This window comes from Phodopus roborovskii, unplaced genomic scaffold, assembly GCF_943737965.1.
Source record: "Phodopus roborovskii unplaced genomic scaffold, PHOROB, whole genome shotgun sequence".
Taxonomy (NCBI): Eukaryota; Metazoa; Chordata; class Mammalia; order Rodentia; family Cricetidae; genus Phodopus; species Phodopus roborovskii.
The window spans coordinates 2875892-2888738 of record NW_026126459.1 but is presented as its reverse complement, the minus strand read 5'-3'; positions in this window follow the sequence as shown (position 1 = coordinate 2888738).

Genomic DNA, 12847 nt, shown 5'->3' with positions numbered 1-12847 from the left:
GACCGAACCTGGAAGACTCCTCATTCTGAGGGTCTTACATTAATCACTCAGGAGTAATTAGAAATTCCATGGCTAAACTAGCCCAAAGACAGAGGGAGGTCGAAGCCCAACAGGGATGGTTTGAAGGATGGTTCAACAGGACCCAGCGGCAGCGGGACAAGACCAGCGGCGGAAGGCAGAAAAACTGTACGCCTTACAAATGGCGCCCATGTGGCTAATGAGAACTTCCACTTAAAATTTAACAAAAGCTTAAAAAAGGGTTTTAAAAACAAAAGAACAGAGACAAGTAAGGTTTCTTGGTAGCAGCATTTTTTCTCGGTTGGAATCTGCTTTGCGAGATCTGCTTTGCTTTCCTTTAAGGGAAGGTTCCTGACTCAGCATAGGGGCAAAAAACCGCATGGCTTTTAAAAAGCACTGCTAACTATTTATTGGTGTGTATCAGAGTTGGCAATGGCAGTGACCACATCTCCAAGCCGGCAGCATGCTTGCTAGACGGCAGCACAGACAAAGGCAGTGAGCACACCTTTCAGTGCTGGCGGTAAAATAGCTGCCGCCATCTTTTATAAACTGCCGCAGAAACAACAAAGACTTTCATTTTAGCAATGTTGTTGTTTACCAGATAAAAGACTTGTGGCCAGACGAAGATAAAGATTTACAGTAAAGACAGATTCATATTAAGAAAAACCTCTAAAGGTTTACAGGGTGTTTTAAAATATACGTAGACATGGAAAAAAAAAATGGTTTTAAAAAGACAGAGAGGAACTGGGTGTGGTGGCACTCACCTTTAATCCCAGCACTCAGGAGACAGAGGCAAGCAAATCTCTTGTCATTTCAAAGTAAACCTGGTATGCAGAGTGAATTCCAGGACAGATAAGAGTTACACAGAGAAACCCTGTCTCAAAAAATAAAAAGTAAAAGAAATGAAGTAATAAAGCCACGTAAAGATGAAAAGCTCAGAGAGAATCTGGTTCCTGTATATTATATTGTCTTTGTATTGTTTGACTGCTGAGGAAACAACAACTGTTGAAGGAAATGCTGCTGGATTAATCCAATTTATATATTTTAAAAATGCTTTGACTCCAAGATTTAAGTTCAAGGACAAGTTACTGGGGAAAAGGATTTCTATTTTTGTTTCCACAGAAAATAAAAAGCTGTGGATTCCTTCCAGACTAATGTGGTTTGATCAAGCCAGACCCCCTGAAACAGAGTTTCTGGTGATCCAACATTCAAAACAGCTTGAACAAGGCAGCCTTGCAGACTACAGCCAAGATATCTACGTCTTCTTAGGATCCCCATGACAGCGCCCCCTATCTGCAGGAAATAGTTTGGAAAGAACGACGCCCAAATTCCCAAATTTTGTTTATAAATGTTTGTTTTCTTTTAAATGGACTTGGTTATAAATGGCTAATGATCACAACCAATATCTTTTTAAAGGTAAAAAGGGAATTATTGTATAGATATACATAGTTTGTTTTGGAATGGATTTTCATTTATTGATACAATTTAAGGTCAATTTTGTGATGTGTATATTTCTCCTTTTGTTTAGGTATTGTGTTTATATAGTTCATTCAGAAATGTATAATGTAGTACAGATTATAGGTAATTACCTATGATAGTCAAAGCTTAGAGTTAAGTTAGCTAGGTTTTCAAGATACACAGAGATGTATTTGAGATAGATAGGCATTCTTCAAACCTTTCAAAGACCTACAGAATATGGCATTTAAAGTGGTTTAGGGTTTTCGTGACAGTGAGACATAATTGCTCTTGGCAATACCACCTGCACCAGAAAGGAAGATGGACATTGAAGAAATGCATTATGAAGTTTGCTTTCAATATGGCAAGACTAGCCATGTGGACAAGATACTGCTCTTGTCTGGACTGTTTGACTTTGTGATGTATAAACTGGACATGCAGGATCCACAGAAAAGTGACTGCTGATTCAAGATAGACATTGCTACAGAGTTCCTGCTTCATGGAAGAGTCTGCCAGACAGTCTGCAGGACACAAAAAAAAGTGACGGGCAAACTGCCAATACAAGAAGACAGTTTAAAGTCTCCTGCTTTGCTGAAGAGTCTGCCAGACACACTATGGCCTATGGGCTGAAGATGGAAGATTACAAAAGAACTTCGGGTGACCAGGCAGTGAGTTGTCTCTGTCATTTCTAGAGTTTATATACTATCCTTCTGTGGTCTTTGATGGAGTTGAAGACAAATAGTTATGGTTTTAGTTTTCCTTAGTTAAGCTTAAAGATAAATTACATATAGGACTTTAGACTCACAAAGATAAAATAGATGATGGAATATTTTCTTCAAATCTTGCTAAATGTTAATGGAATAAATAGTGTTAACTGTGATTCTTATTTGATAACTGTTATGTGATATATTTTGCTATGTTAAGGTTAAAACCCTTCTTTTTATTTAGACAGAAAAGAGAAGATGATGGGAGATGTCATTCTGTATATGTTTCTCATACTGGTAAATAAATAAAGCACTTTTGGCCAATAGGAAAGGAAAAAAGAGGGACTAGGAGACAAGGAGGAAGAGGAAGTAGTAAGGAGGAGTCAGGATGGAGAGCCTGGAGAGAACAGAACCGTCATTCCTCCGCTCTCGGTAAGACCACGTGGAAATACATAGAAATGGGTTAATAATTAAGACAGAGCTAGCCGATAAGAAACTAGCACTTGGCCAACAGCATAATATCAAATACAGGGTCTCTGTGCATTAATTGGGGCAGGCAAGGCGGAGGGACAAGACCAGCAGCAGGCAGAAAAAACCATACTCCTTACAGGACCCCATGGCTGACCACCCTAGTTTCAACTCTGATAGGACCTCTGTTCATATTCCTTCTGCTCCTAACATTTGGCCCCTGTCTCCTCAACAGGCTTTTAAGGTTTATACGAGAAAGATTATCCATTACTCAAGCCTTTGTCCTTACTCAACAGTATCAGGCTATACCGAACACCGAGGTCTCTTAAGACTTTAAGATTAAAATCTTGCAGAAAGAAAAGGGGGGGGGGGAATGAAGGACAAAAGAGGAAAGTTAATGAAGGACTGACCTGGAAACCAATATCTGTTCCTTGGAATTTGCTAACTTCCTCTCACAAGACCCTGAGATAACAAAAATTCACACTGCCCTCCTTTCTGCCCCTCCTTTCCTGTGAGTCAACAGGTGGTCCTATCTCTTAGGAAACAAAGAGATAGCTGTAACTCTGGTATGCCCAAACAAAATTAATTAGCACACCCTGAGGCCCTAAGGTCTGTTGACCCTCATAGCAGACTATCCGGCCTCCAAGGGTCACATACTCAATGGACAGAGGGTCCCACCCCCTCCCTAAGCTTGTGGGTTTGCCTTTAAAAACACCTGGGCCCAGAGGAGGGGGCTTCTCTTTAGCCTGTGTGCTGGAGGAGCCCATTTGAGCAAATGTTTCCTGTTCATTAAAGCCTCTTGCGTTTTGCAGCAACTGAACTGGACATTGAGTTCTTGGGGTACCTACAGAAACTGGAAGACTCCTCATTCTGAGGGTCTTACAAGGTGTAATAGAAACTAAAGTAAGATGGGATGAATACGATCAAAACATATTAGATGAGTGTTTGAGAATGTCAAAATGAAACTCATTATGTATTGTAGTGAGGTAGTCCTTCTATAGCACTGACCACGCCCATTGGGGGGTGGAGCGATGGGCGGAGGTGACCTGAGGAAGGAGGTCGGAGGGGGCCAGGAAGGCGCGCTCTCTTTCTGGCGTGACTCGGACAGGAGAGGATCGGGTTGAATTTCCTGGTGTTCATCTGTCTAGGTTGTAAGTTATTTCTCCCTGAATAAACATCTATTTGGCCTATTTGTTTATCCTGATCCTTATTTACCGCAATAATGTATAATTAATATGTGCTAATTAAAACTAAAAAAGATACCCCCAACTAAGTATAGTAATCATTTTTCATTATTCACGGATTATGAAAACATTTTTGAACAAAAATCCACCATGGGTACAGCCACACTTCTTAGACTAGCTGGGGAGCCACACAGGGTTTTCTCAGCCTATAGCACAGGCTGGATACAGAGTTTGATTCCAGGGATCATTGTAATACAACCTGGACCAGAGACCATCAGTGCCCAACTTGGAAGCTGCTCTCTTCCCTCAGTCTGTCAGAATCATCAGCTCCCAGAGCACGTTTGAACATGTTGCTCCGCTGTCCTAGAATGATCCTCTTTCAGGCCTGGCCAGCCTCCTGGGGAAGTCCCCTGACTCATCATTCTCCATTGCCTAGCATGTGGCCCTGCCCATCACCACAAGACCACAGCAGGGTTTCTATCATCATTCAACCACTCTGTGTGTCACTGTTTCCAATGTCATTGTGTAATCCAGACATTTGAAAGAGGAGCCTGGTTGCCATCTGGGAGACCAGAGCCCTTGTCACCCTGTTGCATCTCATGTGGACCAGGTATTGCCTGCCTATTGCCGAGGGACTGATTATACTCATCTGGAATGACCATGACAGTGCCACCTGTCTGCTAGCTATCTTAACCTTGGTTGGTAGTTGAACCCACTTTTCCTTCCCTCCCTCCTCCTCTCCCTTCCCTTTCCTCTTTCTTTCCTCCTTCCCTCTTTTACTTCTTCCTTCCTTTCCTCTCTTCCTCTCTGTCTCTGTCCACCTGACTTTTCTTTCCATGTTTTCTTTCCTCTCTTTCTGTTTTAAAGAAGGAATTCATCCCACTCAATTTGCTGGAGCTGCAGTGCTGACCTGGCTGATAAGAAAGCTCCACCTGCTGCTCACTGGGTCTTGCTATGAGACAATAGTCCAAGACAGCCTGGCCACAGAGTCACTGAGCTTTAGGATATGGGTCTCATAGTGTAAGCAGCCATCTAACCAACAGTCAGAGAATCTGCCTGAGATATAGATTGGTGGCACCAATGGGTTGCTTGATCTAGCCATTCCTAAAGACAGATACACACCTGTGCTTCCAGTGACACCAACCAACAAATCCATCACCTCACTTTAAAAACAGCAAAAACAGAAAGAAAAGACTCTTGACTATGCTAGTATCTTATTTCAATGGCTCTCAGGGAGCATGTTTTTCAGTACTCATACCTTTGTGTGACTGTGGGCAACTTGTTTTAAACAGTGGAAGGAGGTGGGCATGATGTGGCACTGTCTTACTTTGTGTTTTTATTGCTATGAAGAGACACCACAACCAGAACAACCACATTCAAACTTATCACATTTTACTCCCTGGGACCCATAAACCTTTAACAATATCATAAAGCAAAATTACAGAAACACGACAAACTCATGGAAATTGAACAATGTGCAATTGCACCATTCCTGGGTCAAGGAAGAAATAAAGAAAGAAATTAAAGACTTTCTAGAACTCAATGGGAACAAAGACACAACATACCCAAACTTATGGGATGCTTTGAAAGCAATACTAAATGGAAAGTTCATAGCACTAAGTGTCCAAATGAAGAAACTGGAGAATAGTCACACTAGAGAATTAATAGCACAACTGAAAGTTCTAGAACAGAAAGAAGCAAACTCACTCTGGAGGAGTAGATGCCAGGAAATAATCAAATTGAGGGCTGAAATCAATAACGTAGAAACTAGGAAAACAATACAAAGAATCAATGTAATAAATAGTTGGCTCTTTGAGAAAATCAACAAGATAGAAAAACCTTTATCCAAACTAACCAAAAGGCAGAGAGAGAACATACAAATTAACAAAATCAGGAATGAAAAGGGAGACATAACAATGGACACTGAGGAAATCCAGAGGGTCTTCAGGTCATACTTTGAAAACCCGTACTCCACAAAATTTTAAAATTTAAAGGAAATGGACAATTTTCTAGATAGATATCACTTACCAAAATTAAATCAAGAGCAAATAAGCAATTTAAATAAACATATAACCCCTAATAAAATAGAAGCAGTCATCAAAAGTATCCCAACCAAAAAAGGCCCAGGGCCAAATAATTTCAGAGCACAATTCCACCAGAAATTCAAAGAAGAGCTAATATCAATACTCTTCAAATTGTTGCACACAATAGAAGCAGAAGGGTCATTGACAAACTCTTTTTATGAGGCTACAATTACCTTGGTACCAAGCCACACAAAGACACAACTAAGAAAGAGAACTACAGACCAATATCCCTCATGAACACTGATGCAAAAATACTCAATAAAACACTGGCAAATTGAGTCCAAGAACACATCAGAGAAATCATCCACCATGACCCAGTAGGCTTCATTCCAGGGATGCAGGGATGGTTCAACATATGAACATCCATCAATGTGATCTACCACATAAACAAACTGAAAAAGAAAAACCACATGATCATCCCACTAGATGCTGAAAATGCCTTTGACAAAATCCAACACCCCTTCATGATACAGCTCTTGAAGAAGTCAGGGATAACAGAATCATACTTAAACACAATAAAAGCAATATACAGGAAACCAACAGCCAACATGAAACAAAATGGAGAGAAACTCAATGCAATTCCTCTAAAATCAGGAACAAGACAAGGCTCTCCACTCTCTTCATATCTCTTCAATATTGTACTTGAAGTTTTAGCCAGAGCAATAAGACAACAAAAGGAGATCAAGGGGATACAAATTGGAAAGGAAGAGGTTCAAACTTTCACTATTTGCAGATGATATGATAGTTTATATAGGTGACCTAAAAGACTCTACCAGGGAACTCCTACAGCTGATAAACATTTTCATTAAATTAGCAGGATACAAGATGAACTAAAAAAAAAAAATCAGTAGCCCTACTATATACAGAGGATAAAGGGGTTGAGAAAGAAATCAGAGAAACATCACCCTTTACAATAGCCACAAACAACATAAAATATCTTGGGATAACTAACCAAACAAGTGAAAGACCTATATAGCAAGAACTTTGTGTCTTTAAAGAAAAGAATTAAAGAAGATACCAGAAAATGGATAGATCTCCCATGCTCTTGGATAGGTAGGATAAACATAGTAAAAGTGGCAGTCTTGCCAAAAACAATCTACAGATTCAATGTAATCCCCACCAAAATCCCAGAACAATTCTTCACAGACCTTGGAAGAACAATCCTCAAGTTTATATGGAAAAACAAAAGACCCAAGATAGCCAAAACAACCCTGTACAATAAAGTAACTTCAGGAGGCATCACCATCCCTGACTTTAAGCTCTATTATAGAACTATAGTCTTGAAAACAGCTTGGTATTGGTGCAAAAATAGACAGGTAGACCAATGGAATCAAATTGAAAACCCTGATATTAACCCACACATCTATGAGCACCTGATTTTTGATAAAGAGGTTAAAATTGTACAATGAAAAAAAGGAAGCATCTTCAACAAATGGTGCTGGCATAACTGGATGCAGATAGGTCCATATCTATCGCCATGCGCAAAACTCAAGTCCAAATGGATCAAAGACTGCAACATAAATTCAGCCACACTGAACCTCTTAGAAGAGAAAGTGGGAGATACCTTGAACAAATTAGTACAGGAGACCGCCTCCTGAACATAACACCAGTAACACAGACACTGAGATTGACAAATTAATAAATGGGACCTCCTGAAACTGAGAAGCTTCTGTAAGGCAAAGGACACAGTCAGCAAGACAAAAATGGCAGCCCACAGAATGGGAAAAGATACTCACCAACCCCATATCTGACAGAGGGCTGATTTCCAAAATACACAAAGACTTCAAGAATCTAGCTAACAAAATACCAAATAATCCAATTAAAACATGTGGTACAGAATTAAATAGAGAATTCTCAATAGAGAAATCTAAAATGGCTGAAAGACTCTTAAAGTGTTCAACATCCTTAGCTATCAGGGAAATGCAAATCAAAACAACTCTGAGATACCATCTTACTCCTGTCAGAATGGCTAAAATAAAAAACACCAAAGACAGTTTATGCTGCTGAGGATGTGGAGAAAGGGGTACATTCCTCCACTGCTGTTGGGAGTGCGAACTCATACAACCACTTTGGAAATCAATATGGCAATTTCTCTGAAAAATGGTACTCAGTCTACCACAAGATCCAGCAATTTCACTGTCAAGCATATACCCAAAAGATGCACATTCATACAACAAGGACATTTGTTCAACTATGTACATAGCAGCACTATTTGTAATAGCCAGAACCTAGAAGCAACCTAGATGCCCCTCAACTGAAGAATGGATAAAGAAGATGTGGCACATTTATACAATGGAATACAAATCTGCAGAAAAAAAAAAAAACAATGGAATCTTGAAATTTGCAGGCAAGTGGATGGAATTAGAAGAAAACATCCTGACTGAGGTAATCCAATCACAAAAAGACAAACATGATATGTACTCACTCAAATATGGATTTTAGACATAGAGCAAAGGATCACCAGCCTACAATCCACACCACCAGAAAAGCTAGGAAACAAGATGGACCCTAAGAGAAACATACATAATCCCCCTGAAAAGGGGAAAGGGACAAGATCTTCCTAGCAAATTGGGAGCATGGGGGAAGAGGAGAGGGAGTTAGCAGAAAGAGAAGGGGAGAAGAGGAGAGGAGGACATGAGGGAGCAGGAAGATTGAGTCAGGGGAAGAATAGAGGAGAACAAGAAAAGAGATACCGTAATAGAGAGAAAGAGAGCCATTATAGGTTTAGAGAGAGATCTGGCACTAGGGAAATGTCCAGGGATCCACAAAGATGACCCCAACTAAGAATCTGCACAATAGTGGAGAGGCTACCCTAAATGCCCTTTCCTGATCATGAGACTTATGACTACCTTATATGCCATCCTAGAGCCTTCATCCAGCTGATGGAAGCAGAAGCAGACACGACCTGAACAAGGGGGAGCTTGTGGACCCCAGACTGATAGCTGGGAAACCAGCATAGGACCTACCTAGACTCCTTGAATGTGGGTGTTAGTTAAGAAGACTGGGCAGTCTATGGGGTCTCTGATAGTGAATCAGTATTTATCCCTACTATACAAATAGACTTCCAGAGCCCATTCCATACAGAGGGATACCCTCTCAGCCTAGACACATCAGGGAGGGCCTAGGCCCTGCTCCAAATTACAGACTTTGAAGATCACCCTCCTTGGGGAGCAAAAAGGAGATGGAATGGGGGTTGGAGGGAACAGAGGAGGAGGGGAGGGTGAGGGAACTGGGATCGACACGCAAAACAAGCTTGTTTCAAATTTAGATAAAAATGCTATTAAAAAAAAAGAAAATGTTCACCATCAAATGTTGGAACTTTTGTATGGTTAACATGTTTGGAATAGCAATATCTTCCACAGTTTAACACTCAACAGGGCTGAAAGTTAAACTGTAAAGTCGCTTCCTCTTTGCCCCAGCAGCTGGTTCCCCCTCCACAAGTATTCAGTGCTCCCAGCTTCCTAACTTCCTATGTCTCTTTCCAGAGATACTCAGTCCCACAAACTGTGGGGCTCCCAATGCTCTGGGGCTGGGCTAAAGATGTTTGGTGGTGACATCTGCCCTGACCCTCCATTTCTCATTGTTTATTTAAAGAGAATGTGTCTGTCATCTTTTTTTTTTTTTTTTTTTTTTTTCCTTTTTTAAGACAGAGTTTCTCTGCCTGTCCTGGAACTCACTTTATAGACCAGGCTGGCCTCAAATTCACAGAGACCTGCCTCTGCCTCCTGAGTGCTGGGATTAAAGGTGTGCACCACCACCACCTAACAAACACACACTCTTACAATGAAAGTGCCTCCAGATAGTGTTTCCATGAGAGCATGGTCCTGAGACCTTGCCCTTTCAGAAGCCTAGGTTGCCTTTCAACATTGCTGAGTGGGTATGATTTGCTGTGGGCGTGGTTTGTGTGGAGAAGCTGGGGGTGCTCCTGTGGAAGTTATGGCCAGTAGAAGTGCGCCTTTCATATTCTGGAGGCAAAAGTCCATTGTCAGAGTATGGCAGGTTGTTTCTTATGAGATGGCCACAGATATGTGCTTCTCTGGTGTCCTCCCATGACCTCCATGGGTGTCATTCCTCTCTTATTAGAACTTAAGTCACTCTGGACCAGAGCCCACTAACCTGACAACTTCCGTAAAGACCTTGTCATGTGACATGGTCACAATTGGAAGCCTATGTGTTGGAACTTCAGCACATGGGGACAGGACACAATCTGGCTTATAACTCTGGACACAATGGTGGTGAGAGGTGAATTTTTGTCCCCTTTGCTGTGGGGACACCTGGGCATTCTGATGCTGATTCACAAGGGTGCTGACCCTAGAGAGAACACACATGCCCTCAGTGGGGATGGGGCTCTGCTACTGGTGAGGAAGGAGTACCAGCCCTGAGTCAGCAATAATGAATGGAAATTAGCTTAACTGCCCCATCGCCCACACAGATGCAGGAAAACCTGTGAATACATGAGAAACCATGCTGTCTGTGATCTTCCATCTTGCTACATGACTTGGTTTATTGGGGTGATGAATGAACCAGAGACTGAGCTGGGGAGTGAGGAAGATGTTTTCAGGAGAAGACATGGCCTTACAATGAGGACACCCTGATGCAGGCAGAAGTCCAGACACCTCATGCTTTCAAGTTGTAGCAGGCCTCCCTTCCCTGTCCACTTCACAGTTCCAGGCCGCACATGTCATGGTTTAAATCCCTCTCCATCTCCTCTGAGCACCATTAAGACAGGTGGTCTTTCAGAAAAAGGTCACAGAACCCAGGTGGCCAAGAGTCACTGTCTCCTTGGCTCTCATAGCCCTTAGCTGGTACCTCTGGCCCAAGCCACATTTCTTCCAAACTCCAGTGACTCTGAGGCCCACCTAGCCCTGTCTATTGTCCCCATCTTCTGGTTTTCCTGTCTTGTGTGGGTCCTCACTTTCCAGCAGGGATGGTGTCTGTTAGTTCATTTGTTTGCCATATTGGGGTTTGAACCCTAGACCTCACACATGCTAGGCAAGTATTCTACCACTGAACCATATCCCTGTCCCCTTTTCTTAAGCTTTTAATTTTGAGATAGGGTCTTGCAAAATAGATCAAGCTTGTTTTGAACTTCCTGTGTATCTCAGGATGGTCTTGAACTTCTGGACCTCCTGCCTCAGCCTCATGAGTCCTATGTTGTGACCTCTATAACCCTTTCTCCTCTGACTCACTGCCTCTCACAGCTTCCCCAACCAGATCCATTTTATACATGAAGACTGGCCCAAGGTCACATAGGGACAGTAACAGAGCTAGGCTGTCATCTTTCTCTCCTGGGCTTTAGCCTCTATGGTGAAGGGGAGCCACCCAGCTCAGAATCTGCCTGTCAGAAATGGAGCAGAGATTCCTTGAGTCAATATACGTCACCCCACACCACTGACCTCACAAATATCACTGGATCTGCAGGTCCACCTGTGGCCAGCGTCCTGGACTGCAGCAGCTCTGTATCTTGTTCCCTGCCACAGCAGGTGGAAATAGCGTGAACTAAGGAAATCTCACCAGCAAAGATAACAGCTGAATACTTGTCTCCTGGCAGGCCATGCCTAAGAGAATGCTGACCCACACACACCAGCATCTGTCCCATTCCACAGGCTGGAAGGCAGAGCTGGCTCTGGGCATGAGTGCACATGCTAGACCAGGTTGTGTGACCTTGAATGAGTGATTTAAGCTCTCTGAACCTCAGTTTTATGTTCATCTGTGAAAAGAGAATAGACAAGTCATTTTGGAATGATACATATAAAGTGCAACATGCATGGACCTCTTTAGCTGAAAACTGTGAGAAAAATTTAAATCTGGGGGATAGAAGGGATGGGGCAGTGTCAGGTTATATCATTAGCCTCTGTACCAGGTTCTCTGTCACAGAAAACAAAACCAAACTAAACTAACTAAAAACAGTTCTGGGGAGATGGCTCAGTCAGTAAAGTGGCATGCAAATAAAAGAACCTGAGTTCAGCTCTCCAGTACCCACATAAAAAGCCAGTGGCCTCAGCATTTAGGGAAAGGAACCGGGACAGGCAGATGCAGGCCAGCCATTCTGGCTGAGTCAGTAACCCTCAGGTTCAATGTCTCAAAAATGAGGTAGAGTGCTATTGAGAAAGACACCTGATGTCAACTTCCATACATATAGCACAGCCATATGCGTCTGCACACACCTGTACACACACAAATATACATGTATATGTAATACACATTACACACTCAGATATGCATGTGTATGTAATACACACACCTGTACACACCCGGATATGCATATATATATATGTGTGTGTGTGTGTGCGTGTGTGTGTGTGTGTATGTGTGTGTGTGTAATACACACCTGTGCACACAGATATGCATGTATATGTAATACACACACACACACACACACACACACACACACAAGCTAGGAGGTGGTTCCACTGCAGACAGTTGTTGCCTTTGAGACACCTGTTTGAGGTGGAGGGCTGGGGTGGGGTGTCTCAAGTCCAGAAGAGCCACCTTGGGTCTCAAGCACACTGGTCCCTCAGATGACCTCCCTCATCCTGCGGAGCTGGCCACTCCAGAACCCACCTCAATGAGTGCTTCCTGGGCTCCAGATGCCAGAATTTCATACCCATCTGCCCACAGCCAGTCCCTTACCATGCCAGTCTCAGTGTTGACACACGTCATCCTCTAAGCATCCCTCTTGGAGTGTCCCTCGGGGCCCAGGCCCAGGCCTCCCCTGTTTGCACAGTAATGGAGAATCGAGGCCAGCTCCTCATGGTCGGTGAAACCCAATCCTAACCTTCCCCATAAGACCAACCCTACTCAGCCTGGCACCAACTCCCTCTTTCCAACAGGACCTGGACAGGAGTGTTTCCAGCACAGCAAGGGACTACCTTTTTGTAACCCTCCAGGGATGATAGTCTGAGAAGACAGGCAGAGGAAGAGCATCCTTGGG